At 43.4% G+C, this 14,419-nt stretch overlaps 2 pseudogenes; both read right to left on the bottom strand.

Annotated features, from left to right (window-relative positions):
• Positions 1-351: 351 nt before the first annotated feature.
• LOC143658528 (small ribosomal subunit protein eS4, X isoform-like) lies at positions 352-1,122 on the bottom strand (annotated as a pseudogene).
• A 2,156-nt stretch (positions 1,123-3,278) lies between these two features.
• Positions 3,279-5,586, bottom strand: LOC143660014 (zinc finger and SCAN domain-containing protein 4 pseudogene; annotated as a pseudogene).
• Positions 5,587-14,419: the final 8,833 nt, after the last annotated feature.

Below are 14,419 nucleotides of genomic sequence, written 5' to 3'. Positions count from 1 at the left end.
CCCAAATTTAATGAAAGATATTAATATGCACATCCTATATGATAGGTCGGTAGAATGGAAGGGAGGGAGGAACAGCAAAATGACAAATGTTAAAATTGGTGGATCTGGGTATCTGGGAGGGTTGGGTGGATGCTGGAATTCTCTGTATGATGCTTGTATTATTTTATTTATTTATTTATTTATTGGGTGCATGGTCCAGGAATCGAACATGGGTTTCCGCATGGAAGGCAAGCACTCTACCACTGAACCACTCGTGCACCCAAAGTTTGATTTTTTTTTGCAATTAATCATACTGTATTTTTAATTAGCCACAATGATTTCTTTCTCCAACCATGTCACCTAAAGATCATTTCACCCACTACTCTGTTTTGCTGCCAGCCTCTTCTCTCTCTTCAGCAATTGTGAGGTGGATACCCTTTCCACGGGGAAGAGAAATCCACAGCTTGTTGCCTTTGCCAATAACAAAAATTGGAAAGCCGGGTGGCAAAGCTGTTGTCGTTGGCATCTTTCACATGAACCATATCAAAAGAGCCAAGATGTTGCTCTCTGTTGGTGATCGCACCAATTCTTCCCAGATTAGCACCTCTAGTAACCATACACAGGTTACCAGTATCAAATTTTATGAAATCGGTAATCTTGCCTGTCTTCAAATCAATTTGAATGGTATCATTCACCTTGATAAGGGGATTAGGGTAGTGGATGGTATGGTCACCAGATGTGCCTTTTGTGCCTACAAACATCTTCCTCACTTTGCACAACTTGTACTTGGCCTCCTCAGGTGTAATACGATGAACAAAGCAAAACGATCCTTGGCATCACATATAAGAAGGAAATTCTCTCCTGTCTTGTCAATGCTGATGACATCCATAAAACCAGAAGGATAAGTTTTATCAGTTCGGACCTTGCCATCAATCTCTATGAACCGCTGCATACAGATTTTCTTTACTTCATCTCTTGTTAGGGCATACTTGAGTCTGTTTCTTAAGCAAATGATGAGAGGGAGACACTCTCTCAGCTTATAGGGACCAGTGGATGGAAAAGGAGCAAACACACCAGTTTGTCCAGCACCCAACGCCTTGGTACTGCTACACGCTTCAAATGCTTCTTTGGACCACCAGCCATGGCTGCGCTAGGCACGGAAAGAAAGCCTAGTTTGCATTATTTTTGCAACAATTCTGTAAGTTTGAAATTATTTCAAAATAAAAAGCTAAATAAAATAAATCATAAATCAATGAAATTGAAAACAGGAAAACAAAATCAATGATTCAAAATCTGGTTCTTTTTTTAAAAAATTATACGGTTTATCTAGTCTGACTCCTTTCTCTCAAGGCGCACTGTCCTGCACTGCCTATTATCTAATGTCTGAAAACCAGCCTTCGGCCCAGCCACAAGGGAAGATGAGAATGTAGTGAGGCTGAGGCGACCAGAAAGGTGAGGGGCCACCCTGGGAAACAACCTTCATTTCTGGGCGAGCGCAGCGCGGGTCCGCGTGTCCCCGACCCCGCCCTCCACCAGGGGGCGCGCGCGCCTCCGCGCCGGCCGCGGCTCCCTCCGGAAGTCCCGTGCGCGCCTGCGCAGAGCGCGCTACCGGGTCTCCCAGAGAGCACCGGGCCGCCAGCGGGCCTGCTAGTTGGCGAATCCGACCCTTCGCACCTGTTTCCCGGGCGTCCATCAGGTTCTTCAGTTCCCGGGCGTGATGGCCGCAGGAGAGGAGAGGAGGGCGGGAGAAGAGAAAGACGGAGAGGGACGGAGGGAGCGCGGCGGCGGGAGGCGGGGACGCAGACCCTCGTTGGGGAAGCGCCGGAGGATCTCGCCTGGACTGGCGGCCCGCAGGCCGGTGGGGGCGCAGGTGCGGGGGACGCATTCCAGGAAACTCAGCTGGGAAGTCTTTGCATCCCTGAAGTCTCCGTGTAATCGCTGAAATTCGGAGCTGGGTGGAGGCTCACTTTGCCTATGTAGGGTCTGAGTGGCTGTATGACTCCAGGGCAAGGTCTGAGGGCCTGTTGGCGAGTCGGGAAACTGCCAACTGTGCGCTTACCCTGTGCCATCCAAGCACTTTGGTTATGCAGGAGGGCGCGGGCAGAGAACTTTATTCAGCCCTTTGTCTTCCTGGTGACCCAACGACCCTGTACCCAGGGTCTGGAGTATTAAAATCAGTCCAGTTACAATACCGAGTATCAAAGCCTTGCACATTCAGGGTTTTTTGTGCTGCTCATTGTGTTATAAGTAGTAAAACCACCTTGTAAAAGTTTGTTCCCACACAATAGTCTCTCCAAAGCGAAGCTTTTTCTCATGTGTACCGGTTGGTACGTACCAGAATGTTCAGAATAGCCATCACCTGCAGAGTCCAGGAAAGAGGACTAAAGGGGCGTTTACACATGATGGAACATATGACCAAGAGGACCTGCCCTCCGACTGCAGTGGTCCCCCCTCCCAGAATTTGGACAGATTCTACAAGACGTTCCCTGCATCCCTTGGGAGATTGAACCCCGCTTTTCGTCGTGGAAACCGATAATGCACCTCAAATAACATACCAGCATGCATGCCGTCACTTCAGATCTGTACTAAAAACCTTTCCCTTCAAACTGCCCCTACAAACCAGTTTGGGAATTAGGGCTTTTCCTCCCGATCCTGACATTTGGATAAAAGTAATGGAAAACACTTAACTTTTGCACCATCTTAGTACAATCGCATTCTGTACATTTTAGTCTCTAATCATATTTATCTCCCATATAGCTATTCATATGTCCAGTGAACTAAAAACATTTTTTTGTAATCATAACCTCATCTAAATATAGAGATTCCCTCATAACCTCATCTAAATATAGAGATTCCCTCTCTACCAGCTCAGGCCAGCTACCAGGTTTCCCTCTCTGCTTTTCATGTTTTTAGACTATCTTCAACTACACTGGGGTTAAAGCCTATGGGAGCTAAGAAGCAAAGTCTCAGTGGATGGCTGTGAGCTGTGTCTATGTGGGTTGGCACTCACTGTCTTCTCATACAGGACATGTTGCTGGATTTTAAGGCCTACAACACCAACATATGGAATCATTAATTTATTCCAGATATTTATGGGTCACGTTAAATGTCAACCACTCTTCTAGGTACCATGATAAACATAAGTGAACAAAATGTCAAATCCCCTGCCCTCCTGGAACTTACATCCAGCGGAATGAGACATTAAATAGAAAGCATGATTAGTATTAGAAGTATATGTTATGTTAAAAACTATGAAAATATTCAAGGATGTACATATGTATGTATGTACATATACATATTTATGTATCTTTTGTGGAAGCAGTAGCTGTGGCAACTCCTGGCAGGGTAGTATCACCTTTGAGGCTAGTTCTCTGGTGGGTCCGCAGGTGGCTGTGGAAAGTGGAGGACTGGCGGTAGCTTCTTGTGCAGAGGGAGCACATGTAGGGCTTCTCTCCGGTGTGGATTCTCTCGTGAGCCCACAGGTTGGTTTTGTGGCTAAAGGACTTTTCACATGTGCCGCACCTGAAGGGCTTCTCTGCTGCGTGAATCTTCTGGTGCACGTGTAAGTCTGAGGTCTGGAAGAATCTCTTGTGACACTCAACACAAACAAATGTTTTCTCGTTCCTGTGTCTTCTCTGGTGGGCGTCTAGTTGAGAGAAATATCTAAAGATCCTGGGGCAGTCCTCACATTTGTAGGATTTGAGGGGACCATGGACTCTCTCTTGGTTTACTGCACACCTGGTTTTCCCCTCATTGCTTTGGGCAGTAGGGACAGGCTCAGGGGTGACTTGGGGAGAGGCAGGCTCAGGGGTGGCCTGATCTGGCCTGGGGAGAAACTGTGTTTCCACCTCCATGGGGACATCTTGATAAGAGGGTCCTTTTAGGGGTCCTTCCTGGGATCTGAAGGAGCCAAGCTTTGCTTTGCCAGAATTAAGGTAGTTCTCCCAAGAAACAGCCCCCTCTTCAGACTTAGGGAAATTCACTTCCTGGATGATAACTGGGGAAGGTATTTGATTGCCTCGACTAGAAATACTGTCATTTACTTCAGCAGTTTTCACAAAAATGTTGCTGCCATCTTCTTTATTTTATCTCCTGTGAAAATAAAGGGAAGCCTCAATGAAATTGTATTGTAGAAGGGGTCCACGTAAGAACACTGTTCTGTTGACTGGGCTCTCCTCACTCACCTGGTCCTGTTTGCAGGAGAGTATCTTGGGCATCATGCCAGGGTGTCCCTGGCTCTGTCCTGTTGGGGTTCCTGCTAGCGATTGTCCTGTGAGATGAATAATTACTTCCCTTAAGGGCATGTTTTTGCAGAAGATGGCTTCCTGTCCCTGCATGTGAACGTGAACCTGTAAACAAAGACTGATCAGTGTAACATCTAGATCTGTTGTGTGAAGAAGCCTTCATCCAGCTTTTTGAGGATCCCCCAACTCTGGGCTCCCGCACCTCCGTGTCCTGCCCTTGCCTCTGCTGGCATTACATGTCATGGTTATGGCTTCTTCAGCATATCTTTCCTGATTAAAAAAGTAACAGTTGGTCTCCCGGAGGGAAGAGCCAGCACATACCAAGATATTTCTTCTTCATCCTTGAAGATTCTGCTCAAATAATCAGTTTCTCAGAGAGTCCTCATTTCACACCTAACTAGCTAAAATTACTCCCTCATGGTGCTATTACATTTTGAAATTATCATGTCTGTGCATGGCTCGCTCATTTTGGGAACCTCTTAAACACATGTGATGCCACTATTTTAGCATATAGTAGTTTCTCGGTTAAGTACTTGCTCCAGTCTTCATTCTATATGCTTCCGCCATGCAGAGAACTTATCTGTTCTGTCTCCAGAGTCTAGGTTAAGGCCTGGGAGGACTGACCTGCTAGTCTCTCATCTCTTGGTCACCTTAACAAATTTGTCTGAAACTTTGTTTACACATTTAATAATACTCTTTTTTCTTAGTGCAACAGGTTTAATTATTAAATCAATTAGCCAATGTTTGGCTTTTTCTATTTGTTCCACAGAATAAACACATAAAAACCATTCTGCTTCATTCTTGCTAACTTCGAACGGTGAAGATTCTCCTCAGTGATGAGTGGTGGTGGGAGGGTGTGATTTGACTAATTAGGTAACTACAGTAACTCTTCTTTTTCCTCTTCAAGGAAACTCCCCCTTCCTGTACTTCTGTTTTACTCCCCTCTGCCCTCCACCCCAGAAGGTCAGGACCCCCTACTCACAAAGCCAGGTGGATTCATGCAATCATCAGTCAGGTCTTCCATGAATTTCTCCAGGTTTTTCCCACTCGAATCCCATTTCTCTTTCAAAGAGGACCTGTTTCTGCCATGTCCATTCAGCATAAACTGTTCCAGGACCAACCAAAAAATGATTTCATCTTTGGTGTGTTTTTCTGGCTGTGGCCATGAGTGAAAAAACTTATGGAGTGTTTGCAATTCCTGCCTTGCACTTTGAAATGGGCTGAGCTGAGTGCTCTGAAACTCAGAGACCCCCTCTCTGTTCTGGATACCAAATCTTTGGGTGGGTTCAAGCTCTAGATTTTCTGAATCAGGATCATTCCTGGATGACTCACATTGAAAGGAGGTTCTGAGATCTAAAGCCATATTTAGCAAGGTTTCTCAGAGACTCAACCTTGGAATTCAGGCTCTGCTCACTCGAATGTCTTGGAATCTGTTTCAACCACTGGGGCCTGCTTATAGACTGCAAGATAGAAATAGTAGAGATAGGCAGTTAGTTACAACAATGCTGTAATAAAAAAACACAAAAATTCAGGCCCAGATGCATTCATGGGTGGAGTCTACCAGAAATTTGAAAAAAAAAAAAAAAGAGCTTTAATCTTACCCAAAGTCTGCTGGAGCATAGAAAAAGAAGAAGCACTCCCTACCTTATTTAGATAATGCGGCTGCCACCTACCTGTTAACACTCCCTTAATGTGAGAATATTTCCAAAATAGCTATATTTTTTAAAATGTCCTTAAAAGATTAAGAGGCATATGCCCATTGCCTACCTGCAAGATTGAGCTGGTTTCTAAGCATAATCAACTAAATACTAAAGTTTAAAAAAAAAAACTTTACCACTTATAGCAGCATTAAATATCACATAGGTAAGAAGAAATCTAATGAAAAATGTACAATGTCTCTACACTGATAAATACCAAATATGGAGGGGTAAGCCATATTCTTTGTTTGCATGACACAATATTACAAAATATCCCCAAATTGATTTATAAATTCAATGCAATCCCAAGGAAAGTCCAACCAGTTTGTGTGCTTGCACATATAAGTTGATAAAATTATAGTCATCAAAGAGCCAAAAATAGCCAAGACAGTTATGGAGAAAAATTAATTAAGAGGATGTATAAAACCATAGAACATCATTTGATTATGAGCACACTAATTAAAACAGTGTGGTAGTGGCACAAAGATAGGCAGATAGAGCAGTGGGACAGAGTGGGGTCCCTATGTAGATCAACATCTATAGTCATTTGATTTGTGAAAAAGATGAAACTACAGTGTAGTGTGGGAAGCTTTTTTTTCCCCAGTAATAATCACATAGGGAATAAAATGATCCCTACCTTGCACCATTTACAAAAAACAATTCTGGAAAAAAGATGTGAAGAGTAAAACAAAGACACTTCTAAAAGTCCATGTTGAAGAATATGTCTAAGAATTTGTATTGGGGAAAGAGCTCTTTAACCCATCACAAGAAGCCCTCAGCCTAAAGGGGAATACAGAAAATGAGAAAATTTCTTTATCAAATGAAATTACTAAAACATTGAAAATGGGAAGTACAAAGTGGGGGAAGATATTTTCAGTAAATATCCAAAGACTATTTATAAATAATTCTTCCAACCAAGTAGTAGGTGACTGACTGCCTAAAAGAAAAGTAGTCAAGCAAAATCTGATCAAAAGTAAGTACCTCAATGGCTAATCACCCTATGGAAGGAGACTCAAATGCATTAATAATCCCAGAAATGAAAAATTAAAACCACAATGAGATGCTACAAATCACCCACCAGAATGACTAAGATCAAATAGATGCCTAGTGTTGGCGTGGATTGGAGCACCTGGATTTCTCAGTCACTCTAGTGGTTGATCATGTTGGAAAGGATGTGTTAGTACCTGCTGAACCTGTAATTATGCATTCCCTGTGTCTCAACAGTTTTACTTCTTGGCATATACTCAACAGAAAAAAAACGTACTTATGTTCATCAAAGATACATACAAGAACATTCATTAATCATAATGTATTGTTATGTTAACATTATTAATCATAACTAACAATAGTCCCAAACTTCAAACAACCTAGATGCCCAACATTAGAAAAGATATAATGTGCTTTATTCACATAGAAGAACATTCAACTGCAATAAAAATGATTGAATAATTATATCAGGAAGCAATATGGAATAATCCCTAATTTTAAAGTCTAATGAAAAATCCAGAGACCAAGCAATATATTTTATTTACTCCTATCTATGTTAAGTTACAAGCATGCAAATCTTGTAAACATTATTTAAGCTGTTGGTTACTTTAGAGGGCAGTAGCAGAGCCTGTGCAAGGGAGGCTTGGTAGAAGGTCTGACCCAGGTGGTCTGAGACTACAGAGATATCCTTGAATGTGGAACTTTCCATTTTAACTGGTAATATTTTATTTCTTAATCTTGGACATAGTTACGTAGGAACAGTTTCTATGTGAAAATTCACCAAGCTATGTATTTGTGATATTTGCCCTTTTCTGTACATGCATTAGACTTCAATACAGATGCTCGATTTTAAATATAAATGGGGTCTAAAATTGTAAATAGAATTGATGTAATTGAAGAAGGTAATTATTTAGTATAAATATGTAATCTCAGTAATCATTTAAAAAACAATTCAGCAAAAGTGGAGAACAAGGTAAATGAATAGAAGAGACTTTTTGGAATTCATACAACTGATCCCTTCCTCAGTGAAAATGCCCCAGACATTACGAGACCATTGCCAGCTGCACCTACTGGCTCAGCTCGAGGGTGCCCATCAGGGAACAGCCTCCTCATCTTTCCTGTCCACCTCTCCTCGTCATCCGGCACCCTCGCCTGTGAACATTTTTCTCTCTGTCTCTGCTTTCATCAAAGTTACAATTTTACTGTGTTCGTCTGCATGCCCTTTGTCTCAGCTGGGGGAGAGGGGGCTTGGGAACCTCAAAACCTTGGGCATTTCCCCTAAATGGCAGGGACGGGTTGAGGGAGGCTGCTATTTATGGTGGGCTCCCAGGACCACCTGATGATTTAGGCTAAAGGGAGGACGTTATGTCAGGAGAAACGCCATGCATCAGAGCTGGGGCCCCTGTGACATCCGCCAAGCTCGGGGAAGGGTGGGTCCCGGAGGTTGGTCCCCCCCACATGCCATCCTCCGGGTGTGAGGACGCTGCAGGGAAGACCGCAGACCCAGAAGCCCAGGGAGCTTCCCGGGTCGGGGATGCCCCTCGCCCTCTTGCCCCGCTCCTCCCGACCACCCAGGCTCTGCATCGCCCAGACGTCCCCCAGGCAGCTCTTCTTGTGCTCGGCCCTAAGTCGTGTCCTGGGGCTATGATCAAGCTGTAGGCAGAGTTTTCCGGAGCTTGGTGGGGCCATCTGCTGTGAGCTCCCTGGAGGCGTGTTGGGAACCCGCCTCCGCAGCCAGGTGGTCACAAGCCAGGGTAGCCCGGGGGACACCCAGGTTTGTGGCTGGGGCCCCAGGGGTCAGCAGGCTGTGGGGACCTTCCTCTGACTTCTAAGCTGGGCAGACTCTCTACAGTGTGATGTGGATGAAAATGTAGTTGCTGAAATCCAAAATTAGAGTATTCCGTGTCCAGGCAAGAATGCTGGACTATTTATTTTTATACCCTGGTCTCAGTAAGCATAATGGGCTGTGATATGATATGGTTCCCAGAGTCATACTCATTGATGCGTTTTAATATGAAGTTCCTTTTATTCCACTTTAGGAAAAGTAGAGAAAATTTTGAGGATAAGAGCAGAGTTCAATTTAATTATAATACAATAAGACCACTTATATAACATTGTCAGGATTCACATTATTATATTTGGTAGTTTCTGTGATTTTCTCACTTTTGTCTGATCTTTCTCCCATTCCCTTGGCCAAATTCTATTCTTTCAGTTTTCCCACTAACACATTTTTTTTCCTCCCATCGAACATTTGGAAATATCTGAGTCTGAATTTTTCTGATTTCCAGGGAGTCAGAAATATATCCTGACTCCCTGAAAGTCAGAACTAGGGGTTCGCCCAGAATATATTTGTCGTGAAGGAAGACAAAACCCAATAAAATGGCTTTACCCATAAAGACATTCACTGTTCACTTTACTAGAACTTCAGAGGGAAGTTCAGAGAAAAGTGAGTTCCTTTATGATTTCTTCATGGATCATTTTTATTGTAATCCGCCACCCCCAAGCTGCTGATTCTTACACTTCCCAGATCTAAGTAACATGTCCTTGTAAGAAAAAAATGCAAATAAGGAAGAGAGGGGAGAGAGGAAAAGCCATCTGGGGTTCATGCCTTTCTCTTTCATCAAAGAGAAGCATCTTTCCTGGAAATTGTATCAGGCTTGTCTCTTTATTCTGTAGGAAACGGCCGGGTCCTTTGCTCACCCCAGGATTGCTCAGAGCAAAAAATTGCTTGGCCACCCAATCGTGACTGAATTAAGCACATCGCTCCAGGAAAATAAATAAATAGATAAAGCAAGCAGAACTGTAGATGGCACTGTTTGCCAAACAACTTTGTCCTCCACGGGGAGAGGAGAGGTGCAGGAACGGAAAACTTACCCAGGTGGGTAAGCTCACCTGGAAACGCTCAGAGCAAATGGCCCTAACCTGAAAAAGCACGGCCAGGACGTGGCTTCTCAGATGCCTGTCACTCAACTCTTCTATTTGCCAGTCGCCTACCAAGTGCGTGTGTTTGTTTTCAACCCCCCTTTTCCTTTCATTCCAGGTTTCTCAGGTTCTGAGTAAAATATTAAACTCGAGGGCAGTAGCCCAGTGAGGCCGGCTGAACTGACCCTGGGGACGGCGTGCCTCTCCTGGGCTGGAGCAGGCTGCCAGGGGAATTCGGTGGTCCTGTGTCTTCACCTGTTCGCGGTATGTGCCGGGCGCAGGCCGAAGCCCAGAGACCTGATCCTCAGCCACCTGTGTTCAGCCAGCGCACTGGTGCTTCTCTCTAAAGGGATCCCTCAGACCACGGCAGTTTTGGGACTCAGAGAACCCCTCCGAAACGTGGGAGGCAAACTCCTCTTCTACCTGCACAGAACAGCCCCGGGGGCGTCCCTCCGTCCCACCTGCCTCCTGAGCGGCTTCCAGGCCGTCACTGTCAGTGCCACGACACCTAAGTGGCTAGAGCTCCAAATGAGAGGTGCCGCGCCGTGCTCGCCTCCTGTGGCACCTGCTGGCCCCTCGGCCTCCCGTTGCACGCGGCCGCTCCCTTACAGGGGGGTGGACCGAGCCAGAGCGCAAACACCACCGGGAGAAGGACTTTTTTTTTTTTTTTTTTTAAAGGAAAGACAGAGAGAAGGAAGGAAGGATAGAAGGAAGGAAGAGAGGAAGAAAGGGAAACATCTTTTAAACATTTTCTTGTTTTATTGTATTTTGTTTCTCCGTTTTTGTTACATGGGCTGGGGCCGGGAATCGAACCGAGGTCCTCCGGCATAGCAGGCAAGCACTTTGCCCGCTGAGCCACCGCGGCCCGCCCCGGGAGAAGGACTTTTGATGACTACTCTGGTGACTTTAAGCAATCTGTTGGACTCTGGCTCTTGCTTCCTCTGATTTTCTGTTTCTGGGACTCACGGTCCGGCCAGCTGCTCCATGCTGCTGCTTCTGCACAAGCACAGGCAGAATGTGCTCTGAACGGGTCCAGCATATTCAGAGCTCTCGCGTCTCCTGTAAAACCTCCCTGAGACCACAGCCACCCAAACCACCCCGCTGCTGTAAGTCCCTTCATCTCCTTTCACTTTCTCTCTGCCAGCTCGGCATTTTACACGGCTCTCTGTGATGCTAAGAATGAGAGGCTCTTTAAAATTGCCACACTTGTGACTGCAGGCTTTCCCACCTGAGGCTCATGTGTGCTGACCAGAAGGGACCCCTGCTTCTCCACCTTCTTCTTTGCCTCATGGAAGAGGAGAAAGAGCCTTCCTGTACAGAAGCTAGAATTGCAAGTAAGCTCTTCTCTGGATAATGTTTAATTGTGTACTTGATAATGTATATGTTTTGTGCAATCAGAGTGTACCGAGCAATATAGAATGGTGAGTGAGAGATTACTTCCACATTATCATCAGTTTTCTGGTTTGTCAGTAAAGGTAAACAATGAAAAATACTTATCTCAAAAGCTGTCAAATATAACTGCAATAAAGCTGCAATTAAAATAAGTGCAGGATTCTAAAGGATGAAGGTAATAGTAGGAACTTAACTTGTTTCACAGCTCGCTGCAAGTTTAAGCTGTTCTGAAGTTTAAACTAATGTATGTGGCTGTACAAATCTAAAATCTAGAATCTTGTCATCTCAGTGTAGCTCAGCACATCACCTTTCATGCAGCTGCAGAGCGGTGAGCAATATCAGGGAAAAGAGGTGTCCCTTCAGAGTCCCTGCATCCTTGCACTCCTATCTCATTGACAAAAGCCCAGTTATGTGACACACATGTAAGCAGAGTCCACAATGGAACCTTTCCTGACACCCACAGAGCTTTCTTTCTATGTTAGAATATATGGAATGATAGAGGGGTGCAAAGTGAAACCTCTGCTAAGGGGAGACGTTATTTTGTATGGAAACGCAGATTTGATAATGTCTGTGAGAGGAAAAAATGAAGGTGATCTATTGGTACGGGAATATGTAGGTCTTATAGTAGGAAAGTTTGCCATTAGAATATAAATTTGGGATTTATCTACATTTTAAAGTGCCTTAAGACTCATAAATAAATGAGACTATGGAGAGGTCTTATGGTAAAAACAGGAAATAACTTGTGGTAGTAGAATAACTATCTCTAAGATTTAATAATTTTAAAGAAGAATAAAGAAACTTACCAATGATATAAATTGGTGTATATATACATATATATGATATAAATACAGGACTATGGAATCAAATGGACGAAAATATGTCGTATGAGAACTATCCCTCAATTGTTGAATATACTTGAGAGTTAAGTAATGAAAATTATCATAAATGTCTGGTCATATTAATGATCAGGAAAAACTGTAATATTAAGTTACAGTAACTTGTTTATTAAGTTTAGTCACTTAAAATATCTAATCCAACTACTATTTCTGACCCATCTTTTTCGAAGAGCTTGACTTTGAAATGCCAGCTATGTGCATAATGGAATCACTCATTCCTAGTGGCAGCAAGGTGGCTGCAAAAACAATTATAGTTAAAATAATAACAGAATAAGGGTAAGGACTAAAATGCAATAAAGTCACACTAGAGATAAAAATTAATTTAAAAATTTAAGTTATAGAAAGACCTAAGATTCCTGCATTTGGGTAGACAGAAGCCAGGCAGATCAATTCCCCTGAGAACAAACAACTATAGAAAGCCAGATGGATATTTTTATGTGATTAAAAACACCAGAGACTAAAATTCCAGAGCTGGAAAGCCACTGCTGCATTTTTCCTGGGAACGTTCAGTACAATGGCAAATCCACGAGGCTTCGTTCCTGTACCTGGAAGGGGTTATGCTGGGCGAAGGAGTAAACAGGGATGCTCTTATTAGCTAGGCAGGGCTCCAGCGACAGGGGTCTTGAATTCAGAGTAAATGACGAGATCCTATACATCAATAGACATCAACAAAAAAAGTCAACCTAATAGGAAAAAGCTAGGCGAACAACTAGGAAGGATACTCTTACCAAATGGAATCTCCAAATGGCCAATTGGTGTAGAAGTGAGTGCACAGCTTTCGAGTCAGCACAGAAATGCAAGTTAAACCCACAATATGTTACTATATACCTACCAGGATGGCTAAAAGGAAAAAAGGACAAAAGATACCAGAAGTTGGTAAACAATGTATAACTGGAACTTTCTAGAAGGAGTATAAATTGGTACAGCCATTTTGGAAAACAATTTGGCAGTGTCAACTAATCTAAAATAAATTATACAGCTAAGAGCAGTTTGACTCCTAGGTATAGATAGAGCTAAACACAGTATGTAAATATGTTCAGTGAGAGATTTGACAGTACGCAGGGTTGTATGGAATTTAAAAAATCAAATTGAAAAAGTAAACATAATGTTAAGAATTTTATTTTTGTGTGAAATAGTCATTAAATGTGTAGAAGGAATGATAGATCTTTGTAATAAATTGAGCATCATTCAAGGACACGAGAAAATTCAGTATGGCCTCTGAGTGTTTTGGAGTCATTGCTAGATTTCAATTGCATCGGGTGTTGGTAGATTTGAAAACGCTCCCTCTGAACTTCCTGCTCCTATCCCTCTTCCACCAACCTCTTGAGAGTAAAAGTTTTGTAAAAAGAACACCTAAAGACTGGAGACATAGAGTAGATAGAAAACTGGAAAGACAGAAGGCTGAGAAAGATGAGGGGCAATAGAGTGTGTAACTTGGGGAGCCGGAGATCGGTGGGGTAGGGAGGAAATGGTGTCCCTGGAGGAAGGGCACCTGCGGGAGCGCAGAGGCACGGCCCCGCTCTGGGACCCCTCCTCTGGGTAGCTTCATCCCTTCCTGGGGTGTCCTGGGGACTACAAGTCCTGCAGGCCCACATCCACTCCATTAGGCTTCTGAACTGGGTAGACTTTTTTACTTGGGAAACATCTGAAGCACATTCTCAGAGCAGGGAGAGGGAGTGTGCCGGCTTGAATCTGTGGTAGACCCCAGAAAAACCATGTCCTTTAATCCTCATTCAGTATTGCTGGCTGGGAGCTTTTTCTTTTTTTTATGTAAATGGAAGTTTTAATACAGACTTGACTAAAAGATGCATATAGTTGACTACTAAATCTCCATCCACAGGCAGCCAACAAAATATGAAGGAATTTATTAACTCTGAACAAACAAAACTTCAGAATGTGCACCTAAAAACATAAGCCATTAAAAAATGAAAATTGAAAGTGGAAACAACAATGACCATCAAAGATGATGGGGTACTTTTAAAGGAAGGGTTCAAGTGTTGTTGTAAAGTTCTTCAGACACTAGTCTTTGAAAAGTTTGCACAATTTCCCCCTTTGCATAGTAAGAAAACAAAGAAACAAACAGACAAACCCCAAACACCCTCACATTACTTGATGAAACACCACACCTCTATGGGATTCGTTCCATAACATGCACCTACACATACTGCTCATTGGCTTGTAGGAACAGCTTTATTTCAGTGGGCTCATGCGGTGTCCCAGAGTCCTCAAGAAAGTCAGCCCAATTCTCCTCATTCAGGTATTAATATTTAATGCAGCAAAAGTATAGCAGGTGAAATGGGAA

Source organism: Tamandua tetradactyla, chromosome 16 (assembly GCF_023851605.1).
Source record: "Tamandua tetradactyla isolate mTamTet1 chromosome 16, mTamTet1.pri, whole genome shotgun sequence".
NCBI classification, from domain to species: domain Eukaryota; kingdom Metazoa; phylum Chordata; class Mammalia; order Pilosa; family Myrmecophagidae; genus Tamandua; species Tamandua tetradactyla.
Note: the sequence above shows the minus strand (reverse complement) of the source record. Positions and strands in the feature narration are given on the sequence as shown.